Genomic DNA, 12,214 nt, shown 5'->3' with positions numbered 1-12,214 from the left:
TCCTGGTAAAGCACCTGAGGCTACAACAACGAGAGCTAATTTTGCACATGAAAAATCTGAAAACAGATTGAAGATTAAATAGACTCTAGATTATTTTTGTTTATTTGATTTACACATGAAAGGCTAGACAAAGGCTGCACATCAATCTGCCATGACAAATATGCGCAGGTAAGGGTTATTGATGGTTTAACACTCACACTTGTTGCCGTTGGTCAGATTCTCCTCTGTTTCCGGTTACAGTATCTTCACTCGCAGCTGCGCTGCTTGCCCGGCCCACCGTGACCACCGCCCGAACGGAAACAAATGCTCCTCGTTTGCACCTCGCTCGTGTTCATCCTGCGGAAACAAAGTGTAATTGATGTGCAAAAAGTCCAGTTTGACAGTTTGAGCAGTTAACTAGGTCACTGCCTAACTCTTGTATAACACCTGAAGCCATGCAGAATTGCGTGCATTTCTCCGTGGAGATCTTTCACAAATAACATTAAATAAAATTATGGGAATCTCGTGTTTCAATTACGCTTCTATCGCTTTTGAAACTAACATTATCATGTAACGAATTTTGCTCGATCTGTCTGAGAATGAGTGTTTTTATCGTCAGGTTGTAGCTGTTTCTCTGAAAAGTCGCCCAATCGTGGTTTTGGGACTCCACAAAAGCCAAAATAGTTTCATTTGATGTTTTTTTTCTCTGTATGAATCATTGTGTCACATTGATTTCAGTTTTTGTGGGGTGTTATTAGTGATGTGAAAAAAAAAAGATCAGTTAAAACGCATACGCGTTAACTCTGCACGTCAGTTTGGGTCAACTTCCATATCTTTAACTTTCCATTTTTCATGTGAATTCAGAGAACTTTGCTGTGTGATTCCTACTGACGCCACAAGAGGGCTGCGTGCGAGCGCTCCTGCAGACCGGGACAGTGGACCAGAGGAGTCGCTCTGACTCACTTCCTACCGACCACCCACAGGATGTCCTATTTATGGTCCTCTTACGGATTCTCATCAAAAAATAAAGCCAAGAATGCTGGCTGGAATCGTACATTGCCGAACACCTCAGAGAGACATAGCTAGACGGATGATACAAAAGTGCTATATCTATCTATCTATCTATCTATCTATCTATCTATCTATCTATCTATCTATCTATCTATCTATCTATCTATCTATCTATCAATCTATATATATATATATATATATATATATATATATATATATATATATATATATATAAAGTTTTGATGCACTGAAATATAACGATCCTGGAAAATAAAGAGCATGCAAAGTCTGAATAAGAGTGCGCAAGCAGCAGTGACACCTGTTCTTGTTGTTGTTATTGTAGTAGAATAGGCTGTAGTGGGTGTGGAAGTGGTCGTGTGGGCGTCTGGAGCAGGAAGTATGCTTAATTATGTTGACAGTGCTGCACTTTCCTCGACGCAACTCTCCGCCCTGAAAGGAGAAGCAGCGAACCTACCGACGAACTCAGCGGAGAAGTTGCTAGGGACATGGGCGCGGGTGGGGGGGGGGGGGGGTGCGCCCAAAACCAGATCTGTCACACAGTGGCCTAACTCTCATCCCAGGATTTTTCATCTGTTGGTAATGAATAGCAGTATGAAGAGAGAGATTAAAAAGGGTGCAATGCCCTGAAATTAATGTTTACAACTAAGGGCTGTGAGACGCAACTCCGCTGCACTCTCATGAAGTGGGCACATTTTAATTACAGGCGTTATTTACAATAGAGGGCAATTTGTCTAAAAAAAGAAACCCCGTGGCGAAAAGTCGGGCGTCTTGTCTACTTACGGAATGCGCTTTATGATTTTGTTTTTGTGGTTAGCATTTACTACATGTGGGAATTACTGCATTTGTACAACTATCACTGTTCCTTCATATTCTCAAAATACCCATAAACGGTAAAACAAACTTCCGTCTAACCCACAGGTTGTCGTGTGTGGATGCATATCATTTCAGACAACCATGTCTCTCATTCTCTCTCTCTCTCTCTCTCTCTCTCTCTCTCTCTCTCTCTCTCCTAAGTATTTCTGCCGATAACCTTCTGCCCTCCGCAGATCGGTTTGTGGTGGCGGAGAGGCCGTCACGTACGTTTCGGTGTATAAACGCACGCGGTGTGGAGCCGAGGCCCCATTAATCCGCGCTCATCTTCCTCCGGAGAGGACTCCCGACACGAGGAGAGGAGCTGAAGTGACCCGGAGTGCGAGGATTCACCTACGGCATCACCACTCAGCACTGGCTCCCGAGCGACTGGCATGCATCTTAACACCGCGGTTGAGGCCCAGCAAGACGTCGTGTTTTCAAAGAAGCCGTTACTCACCGCTTAATTAAACAGATGTGATTAGGCAGAGCTGAAGTCAAGCGAGCACTGATCGTCCGTGAAAGCAGGCGGTATCGCTGTTATCGCTAGAGACCTGAAGTACATTTAGTGTGTTGGGGGGGGGGGGGGGGGAAGACATGCTAAGAGCTAATAATATGTCGTGTTTATAATGTTGCCGCATATCAAAGCGCCTTCGCTATAAGCCTCTTAGTCGTATCATTTGTGCAGTCTTATCAAATGGCTGTATGATGATTATTTTCTAACTCACACTCAGAATCTCAAAGTTTTTTTCCTTTCTTTTCTCCAGCGGGAATTTCCTGAGTCATTTTTTCTGCTCTTTTTATGTAGGTTGTTGCAGATTTATGACCCGAGCCAATTCAACATAAAGGTTAGTCACATATAATGAAAGTGCCCAAAACCACATATTAATTCCTAAAATTCCAGTGCTGAGCCTCAATTGTAGCGCCCACAAACGGGTGGGAAGATTGGCTTCCATCAAACAAGTGCTAGAGCTACAAGAATGGGCAAATCGCTAGGCTCTCTCCTTCTCTCTCTAATGGAAAATTAGAAATACTTTGGCGAGGATTGACATGTACACAGTATATTTACCCTTTGTTGAAGAACCAAGTTAAGCTGTTCTGCATAATTACACAGGGCCGCAGGATGTAACCATGGCAACATCTGTAGGCATCAGGGCACACCTGTGCTGGTTGGGTTTGGGGGAATGAGGTGGTGGTGGTGGTGGTGGTTTGAGGGGTGGAGGAGCAGGATGGAGAGGAAACTATTTTCATTTAGATGCTCCAGACCCTGCTGTGAAGCATGTAAGCCCTGACTTGCTAATTAACATTTGTCCAAGATAAAGCTTTTTGTTTTTTTTATTTTCCTTCTCTGAAAAATGATATTGTCTCAGGAATGATAGGGTGTCCGTTTTGTACTGTCATGCTGACAGGCAGAGAGCTTGTCCGGAACATTCTACGTCTACATTTCACATGTGCTCCTGAAGTGACACATGTTCAGGTGCTCGTTGCGTGAGGAGGGACTTCGAACACATGGCCTGCTGGGAGCACTGTGTAGTGCACAGCTAAGATCAAAACCGTAGCCCTTTGGTTCTGAATCAGCAGTTGGTGACCGAGCTATACATCTGCCACCTTTCATCGTATTTTGTTTCACTTATCCAACACAAACTGTGCTACAAAGTACAGAAAATGTTTCATAGCTATTACAAGTATTCATTCATTCATCTGTTTCATTACTGGTAAATTGTTCGTAATGAAAATGTGGAGAAACTTCTGGGAGGCAGAGGACCGAGTGAGAAAAATGGAACAGTGAAAAAGGCCGTGGGCTGTTGTATATGGGTTAATTTGATGAACGTATCGCATATCCCCTCACAACAATATTTTGTTCTTCATGAAGCTTCAAATGACAGGGAACTTTTATGCAGCTGGAATCCAGCTCAACATCATCCTCTTGTAACAAGTGTCCTCAGTGCCTCTGACTGCGGAAAGAATTCTGTGTGTTTCAATTACATTCTCTTGTTAAAGACTCCCCCCCCCCCACTTTCTGAACCATTAATCCTCTGATATTCCATGTTGCTTGTGACAACCGCTCTGCGACACTCCACCGTAAGCGATGGGGGAGCCCTCTTCCGCCACAGAGGGGCGGCCCCGCTCCGTCTCGTTTCCCCGGGAGACGGCGATGGGAGTCAGTAATTGCTGCCGCCTCGGACGACTTCATTAAGAGTGGTATTGTCTGTGCGGCGGTGTGGATGCGCGGGGAACAGCCGCTACGGCGCTGCCGCTTGACAGGTGGGGGCTCGCAGCCTCTGCAGCTACCAAGCCCCGCAGTCACAGGGCAGCCGCATCATCAGTCATGTCGCTGTCATTAGCTGGTAATGATTTGATTATTTTGCAGATGCACCGGGGTATAAATCTCTTTCACAAACATTTCCTCCGCGTATTAATCAAAAGTGGTAGGGCAGAGCAGGCGGAGAACCGAGAAAACCACTATGAGTGATTTTTAAAAGATACCGATTTCTTTCATCTTTATGCCTCACAATTTTGCATAACCTACAATTTTGCATAAAAAGGGCATCATTCAGAACACACCCCATATGGCTTATTAATATTTTACATTTTGAATGGAGAAAAGTGGCAAATTCAATCCTGGATGCAAGTTGGAATGATGTGATTTTGATAACATGAGCCAAGAAGTATCCTTAGAATTAAAAAAAAAAAAAACTATGTCTTTAATAAACTGAATAAACCATTCAAAATGTATTTATTTATTTATGTTTTTGAAGAGACAGGCAAAAATATCAGTGTGCAGAATCAGATGGCATCTAAAGCCCGTACACTCAAATGATAAAACCCCTTTAATTTATACATGTTTAAGTTAAATAATGTTGGTGGGGGTTGGGGGTGTAGCAGGAATTATCTAACTTAAAGCACAAACACACTGGGAATTATTACTGCATGCATATTTCCTAAATCCTAAACTGTTTTAAAGAGTCAATTTGCTTCTTGATTCATCTAATTAGTCCAAAGGATCACACATGCATATTAATCGCTTCTAGTTATGGGATTAACTCAAACCTATCACACATCTCATCCACCGCCAGTGATCATAACTGCTTGATCGTCTCTGTGCCTCAGCAAATTGCGTTCGGTCTTTGGGAAAAATAAAAATAAAACAAACAAATAGCGAAGTCGGTGGCCACCATGTCCTTACATGCAGCTGTCAATGTATGACAAAGTTCAGTCTACTGTTCTAGTCCAATCTCCCAGTCATCAGTGAGGTAACCCAGAAGACACAGCTAGAACAGAAGGTCAGGCTCATCAGATACATTTCAGCAGTAAATGGTGACCTGCCTATTGATTTCCTGAACGTATCATAGTGAAGATGCCTTTGTCTTTAATATATTCTCAAGATTACAGTGAATACACTGATAGTGTGAAACTAATGTTAAGAAAATGGCTTTAAAAAAAAAGATAGCTTCACAGTTTCATGTCCACATCTACAGTAAAGGTGAGTGTGTGTGTATCACTTGCATTTGGTGTTCACGCATGTGAGGAGTGTGGGATGTGAATGCGGTCGAGCTGGCCCTTTACCCCTGTGCCCTCTGAGCACACCTCTAGCCAACACATTCCTTTCATCCCTCCCAGAAAGCACCATGACACAAAATAGCCCATCGTTGAAGACATATCATGCCCAGCCACCACTCTGGGAGCCATGGGAGGTAACGAACCGGTGCCAGGTGCTCTGGGTTGGCCAAGGTCCCTATGAGAAGGGGGATGGTGGGGGACATGCATCTCCATGGGCCAGCAAGCCCCAGGGTCCACGCAGGGCCCCAGCCCCCAAAGCCCCCGGCCCAGAGAAATATGGCAAATTGTGAGCACCTTGGCAGTGGCTCCCAGTTCGCCTTAGGTCTGCCGCAGCTCAAAGACACGCCGTACATGCTTGCCCAGACTCGCACCGAGCAGGGCCCGGGAACGCCGAGAGCGGGTGTTGGAGGAGGAGGGGTGGGCCTTTGCAATCGTCTGGATCGGCGTTGATAAGCAGCCCCTCTGCTGTCTCGCCGTATCGCTGCCGCACACAACGTAACAGCCCGGGCACGCAGTGTCGGGCACACAGAAGCGGGAACCCGTGCCATGGGGCGGCCCGCTGCAGGCGAACCTGCTGGATGCCAACGCTGGACACCGCCATACCGACACAGCATGCCATTCTTCGGCTGCTCTGCTATGTCCCGGCGGGCGAGCTCAAAACCCTCGGCTCGGTGGCAGAGAGTGGCACAGGCACTGCTGGCCACTGTGAGCTGGCGTGAACTGTGCTATCAGTTAAAACACCAGGTCTGAGTTTGGTGAGCTTGGCTTTATAGTTTTGCAGCTTTTTGTAAGAACAGGAATGCAAATGGATTTACTATATATTCATAAATTAGAGCCTACTAAAGGGTGTTTTTTAAATTAATTAATTTATTTATTCATAACTTTTTTAACTTTTAACTTTTTGATTTTTTTTTATATAAATAATTGCCTCCCTTGGGACTTGTTACGGAGGGAGAGTAAAAGTAATATTTCTAGAGCAATGTGATACAATGGAAGTGTATTAGGCCAAACTGTAACCTAAATCTTGGCCCAGTTCACTCCTAGTATAAAACAAATAAGTCATCATGTTGAACCTCTTGAAAAAAAATCGTGATGAGGAGCTTGGTCACCACCAATCACGAACTCGTGGAATTGGGAACGCGTGAGCAAATTTTGTAAAGTTGCAGAATGTGTCCTTTATGATAACAAAGGGACTTAAAATATCACCCATAAAAAAACAGCCTCGAAATGTCTCAGCACTCTTTTGCTGTTAGGTAGGAAATACCCGCAGAAACATAAGGGGGGGGGGGGGAGGCTCACTGGAACCACACAGAGAAATGTGCCAAAACTTCAGGTAAGGTCAGATCCTTCCCGTCACCACACGATTCTTATAAACGAGTAGTTTAAAATAAAGGTTAGAGACAAGAGCAAGATGCAAGAGCATCCCAGCATTACCCAGCATTAAAAAGTCATATTTCATCACAGTTAAGTGACCCATAAATACAGAAATCCAATAAGCCATCATGTTGGACAGTGACATTGTGTTGGAGTAATGTACCTAAATTTAAGTTCATATTCATTCGCAAAACTGATATTATCCTTCGACATAATAAGATGAAATATATAGAATCGGATATTTACAGATAATATCCAGAAAATATACAGAAACGTAAATTCTCTCATATCACAAAGTTCTGGTGCCTGACATCTTCGGATGCCACAAGATTACAGAGTAGGTCAGGACTCTCTTCACCAAAGAGACAGAAATGAAGGTCTTGGCCCCATCTTAACCACATTACTTGGTAGCAATGCTGCAAGCAAGCATTTAAATCAATCCCCGAGAGCCTCTGTGCAGCACAGAGCCAGTGGGTATAGAGCTCACACGCACACACCCGGGTTCAAAGAGTCTAGTCATTGCGGTGACCGACCCCCCAAAACATTTTTTTTATCAAAGCTTTGTTATTCAGTTGTGAACTGCCGCCTTACATACAAGGCGGCACTGAATAATTTAACAGATTAAGATTGAAAATGGAGATTATAACTGTTAATATTAACATTAAATGGCCCTGGATCATTAATATAAACAGTTAAGGTGTCTTGAGAGGTTTTGGCTGCATCCAAACTTAATAAGAAAACCACTTTTGCCAAATATTAGCCAAAACTTTCTACTACGTTACACCATGTTTCAGGAATGTAACAGTTAAAGGGCTACCAAGTTAAACACTAGATCATAAAAAAGATAATCATGCTTTTAGCTACTGAAAATGAACGTCACCCACAACAAACTTTTTCTGAGGTCTTTCAGGAAGGTGCAGCACAAAGTAACATCCTTTATCACTCATTTGTTAAACTTGTAGTGGAAAGAACAGGCGTGACCAACTTCAGGTAAGGTGTAGGAGTATAAAATATGACCCACCACATCAGAGGTTAAAAACACCAGACATTTTTCAATACAAAGCGTCTAGTGAATAATATCTAAACTCCATAAGTCATTGTAATTGTGCGAAACGTCGATATGACACTTAAAGGATTCCCCTAATTACAGTAAATTGATTTTAGTATGTTCTCACGTTTCAACGTACTCTGGGAACTGTGCCCGACGACATGGTTTCATTAATAAAATCTGCTTCAAAACCGAATACTGAAAATTGTGATTCAGTTGTAATTTGAAATGATCCTCGCTTCTGATCACCCTCTGACTGTCAGATTGCTTAATGTGGAAATTGTGAGGAATCTTCACAGCTGGGACGTGATCTGACCGCAGCACGTTGCCAAAAGCAATGGCCACATGTACAAATACGTGAAAATTCCGAATATGCACAGAATGCTGACAGTTTCCGCGCAACCCAACCCATGTAAACACTTTGTTTGGAAAGTTCATTCCAGTTACGATCTTTTTCGGAAACATCCCGACAACGGAAAGGACGTGAGCACCCTGCTCCTTTTCTGGATCGTGGTTTGCGTATGCACACGTTTTTAAGGCATCATGTGCCAATTATGTGTTTTTAAGAAATACATATCGGGCCCTGGCATACATGTCGGTTGCTACTGACTCACACTTTTGCTTCTGACTCACGCTTGCCGCTACTGGTTAAGCAGAAACATTCATTACAAAAATATGGCCCACTTAAGGTTATTGTGATAAATAAAAACGACGTAGTGTTAAATATCCTTTTATATAATGCTTATATCCGGCAGAACCTCTCGGTAAAACACGAGTATGCTCACTCCTAGATTACCGGTAATAAACGAGCAACTCCAAGCATTCAAGCAAGAATATTTAAGATTTCAATGTAAACAGGAAGCGTTTATTCATTTCAGAGGCCGAATCTAAAAAAAGCTATTCAAAACCTGATTGTGACTAAAAGAAGGATCATGTAAACATGGTCAGTGCGATGGTTTGAACCGCTCTACATAAACTGTGGTTGTCACTGTGATTTCTCCCTGGACTAGACGTTCTCATGTGGCATCATGTGCTATTTACGTAACTTACAGCTTTCAAAATGGGTGCTTTTTTTAAAGTCACATGCATTTACACACCATTGTTAAATGCGTTTCCGGTTAGGCCTGAGAAATGCAAATACACTCATACAACCTGATCACCAATTTTTTGTGTTGTTCCTATTTTCTTGTTGCAACGAGGCAAATACTTATAGCCACTCAGAAAATAACACTTTTGCTTTATGTTTGTAACTTTCCAAAAGAACCATTTCCATTTAGAGGTGGTTCCTGGCCAAAGACGTCATGCAAGATGACGTAACGGGGAGGTTTGGTCGTCACACGTGGATCGGAGAGTTTACACTTATGGAACATCCGTGTCTCAGACCAGCGCCAGAAACTGTGTGATCGGAACCACATAAAATATAAAGCAGAGCCATATAAAATAGAAATTCATTTTAAATGCATCTTCAGTACATTTAAAGTTTAATTTTTATGTGGATATTTCCTATTGGGATATAATCCTAATAGTCAAGAAACATGAAATGACCAAGTGTAAACACTGTTGAACATTTTCTTCATCAGGATCTGGTATTAGTAACGGTCTGGAAACATTTAGCCTTGGTCGGGGTGTACATCTGAGTTTGGGGGATAAGGACCGGTATTGGTCCGGAGTATTGCAGCCTTGGATCTGAGTCCAGTGCAGCCTTGTCTTGGTCTGGATGTATTTGATATACCTTCTGAGTGTATGAGAAGCTAGCAAGGACACACGCTCTACTCCATATTCTGCTGTTGCATCTAGTCGTAATAATGTACTGCTACGGAAAGCTAGGCCTTGTTTCGCAGATACGGTGCTCGTTTTCAGGACATGTGGAGGTACAGTATGCTGCATCGGCTGAACCTCCACAGTGGCAGTTGGTGGCTGCACAAGCACGTATCTCATTTCCCAGCTTCTTCACACTTAGGAAGACTCCCTCTTCTGAGATGTGCATCAATCCTTTCCTCCGATCAGAGGCATCTTTCTTGTAACGAGCAAAACTATGTCCACAAGGCATCAGGCACCAAGAAATAAACAAACACAGAAAAGGAAATGAAAATTAAATTATTAAACACAAAAGTCTTCTTTTTTTTTTCAAATGCATTTTGTCAATTTTTTTTCTTCCTAGAATCCAACCTACGAGTCGATATGAAAGTGTCTGATTTTCTCCCGCTCTCCCAGAGCTGCCACAGAGAAGAGCAATTACACGTTCCCACGGAGACCATGGGAGGCTTAATAAGATATGTATGTAGAGAAAGAATCAATTACAGTGCTGCTGACCCTTGGCAAACATGTCCCTGCTTGTTCAACACAGAGAGGTGAACACCTGCCCATAGTTCATGTCTAATTTTACCAAAGAGGAACAAGCACCTGTATGAAAAATATCAGATAAAAGAAAGTTTATTATTCTCCCTAGTGAATGTCTAAAAACATCTTCGTCTTAAAAAGTAAGCAATGTTTGCTGTGTTGATAGCACAAAAAAATGGTATGTCAAGAGTAAATGGCATCAGAGAAATCTGCATTTGTTGACTCAGAGATGAGTCAGCGAAGTTTAGAGAAACCTCCCTTGCTCTACTCAAATGAGGAAGCCAGAACAGGGCAAATTATGTTCTCTAACCCAACAGAAATGTGAATCAGAGGCGACATAACGTTACATCAGTTGAATTTCACTCTCGGTGGCATTTCTGCCTATATGAGGTGACAAGATACGGTTCAATAATACATGTTCAACAAGCAGCGCAGAATTGCTCTGAGGACAACCCTCCTCCCATCTGAGGGAACCCTAGTGGAAAGGAGGAGTGCGGGGCCTAATTGGACGTGCGCATGGATTTGTATCTGTCATGTTTGCATGCAGGGAGGCGTCTAGCAGTGACAAACCTCGAAACAGAGATTTCCTCCTGGAATGATGCTTTATGCTGTGGAGAATTAATTCCCCTGCTTTCATGTCAAACGGCTTAGAGTAGCAGAACACCACCTGACTGAGAACAGGGAGGCAGTAACACACACACCATGAGATGTGCAGGCTAAGGAAAAGTTTGATTTTTTCAGATGTGCAACATTTAAGCAAACTATTTATACATGGAATTATTATACATAATACATGAAGTGTTTACAGTCTGACTAATTTAACTATGATTAAACAGTCAGCTCTAAATGAGTTGTTCAGTGACCAAAATGGCATGCGACGAAAAGTGTAGTCCTGAGATATTAACACCAAAATAAAGATACCCTCTGAAGAGGGTACCAGAATCTTATCCTCTTAAATGACAGCTGATGGCTTCAGAAAGACAATTAACTTTTCAATTAAGAGCGCATGTGACTTTGCAATTGTGCCGACTTGAACAAAGTCAGTGAAAGGCGCTGTTGTTTTATTAATTCAGTATTTATACAGCACATGCATATCAAGTAGCCCTCAAGCACTGATGCCATAAAAGAGTAAAACAATAGTTAAAACGTCTGTTTATCTTTGTTTTGACTTCTCAAAATCTCTCAAACAATAATGCATGACATCGTGATAGGTGTTTTTTCCTCCACAATGCTGCACTGTAAAAACAAACTAGATGCCGGCTATATTCTCGAACTCTTGAGCATTGTTTATTGAATATCATTGGCTTGAAGCCTAGCATAGTATATTTATTTGTAAATAAATGCTTGCCACTAAAGAAACAGTTTTACAGCCCACTGAGGTGATGGACAGTGGTATATGAATAAAATCTTTCATAAGCTACCCAATATTTCAGAACACATGCAAGTGCATTTGTTCAGAAGACATATCACCAGCTGAATTTGATACGTTCAATTAGTGAGCGCCTATTAATTTGTGCTAATATCACAGCACGCCCTGTTTTTTTAATTGAGCTGGCTGTGGAACCGTGTGCTCCGGAGAGAAGCCGACAGAGTGCACCCCTGCTCATTTGCTCAGCTCAGCTCCCCACCTGGGTTTCCTCCAAACCTGAAGGCCCAGGAAGCCTGCACCATCATTATCCAGAAGCACCTGCTGTAGGACTGTCCATGACAACATAATCACAGTAAAACACCTTTGTGTTGCTTTGAAAAGTTACTCACACACACCCACACACACACACACAAAAAACAAAACTCAGGAGCAACTTAATTGATTTGATTCTTAGCAGTGGCCACAGTGCATCCATGTGAGCCAAGATCAGGATTGCAGTTATGGCCTCAGCACCTTTCCGTCAAGCTCCGCAGAGCTGACGGGCGCTTCTCGCCGGCTGAGACGCCAGTGCCGCGGGTGGTTCACGTAAAAAAGAACCCCATCTCCATCACAACTGGGCCTTAAGACACACGCTATCAGGCACTAAAAACGGAGACGATCCA

The sequence above is a fragment of the Electrophorus electricus genome, chromosome 1 (genome assembly GCF_041902795.1).
Source record: "Electrophorus electricus isolate QZ-2024a chromosome 1, ASM4190279v1, whole genome shotgun sequence".
In the NCBI taxonomy this organism is placed as follows: Eukaryota; Metazoa; Chordata; class Actinopteri; order Gymnotiformes; family Gymnotidae; genus Electrophorus; species Electrophorus electricus.
This window is presented reverse-complemented; position numbering follows the sequence as displayed.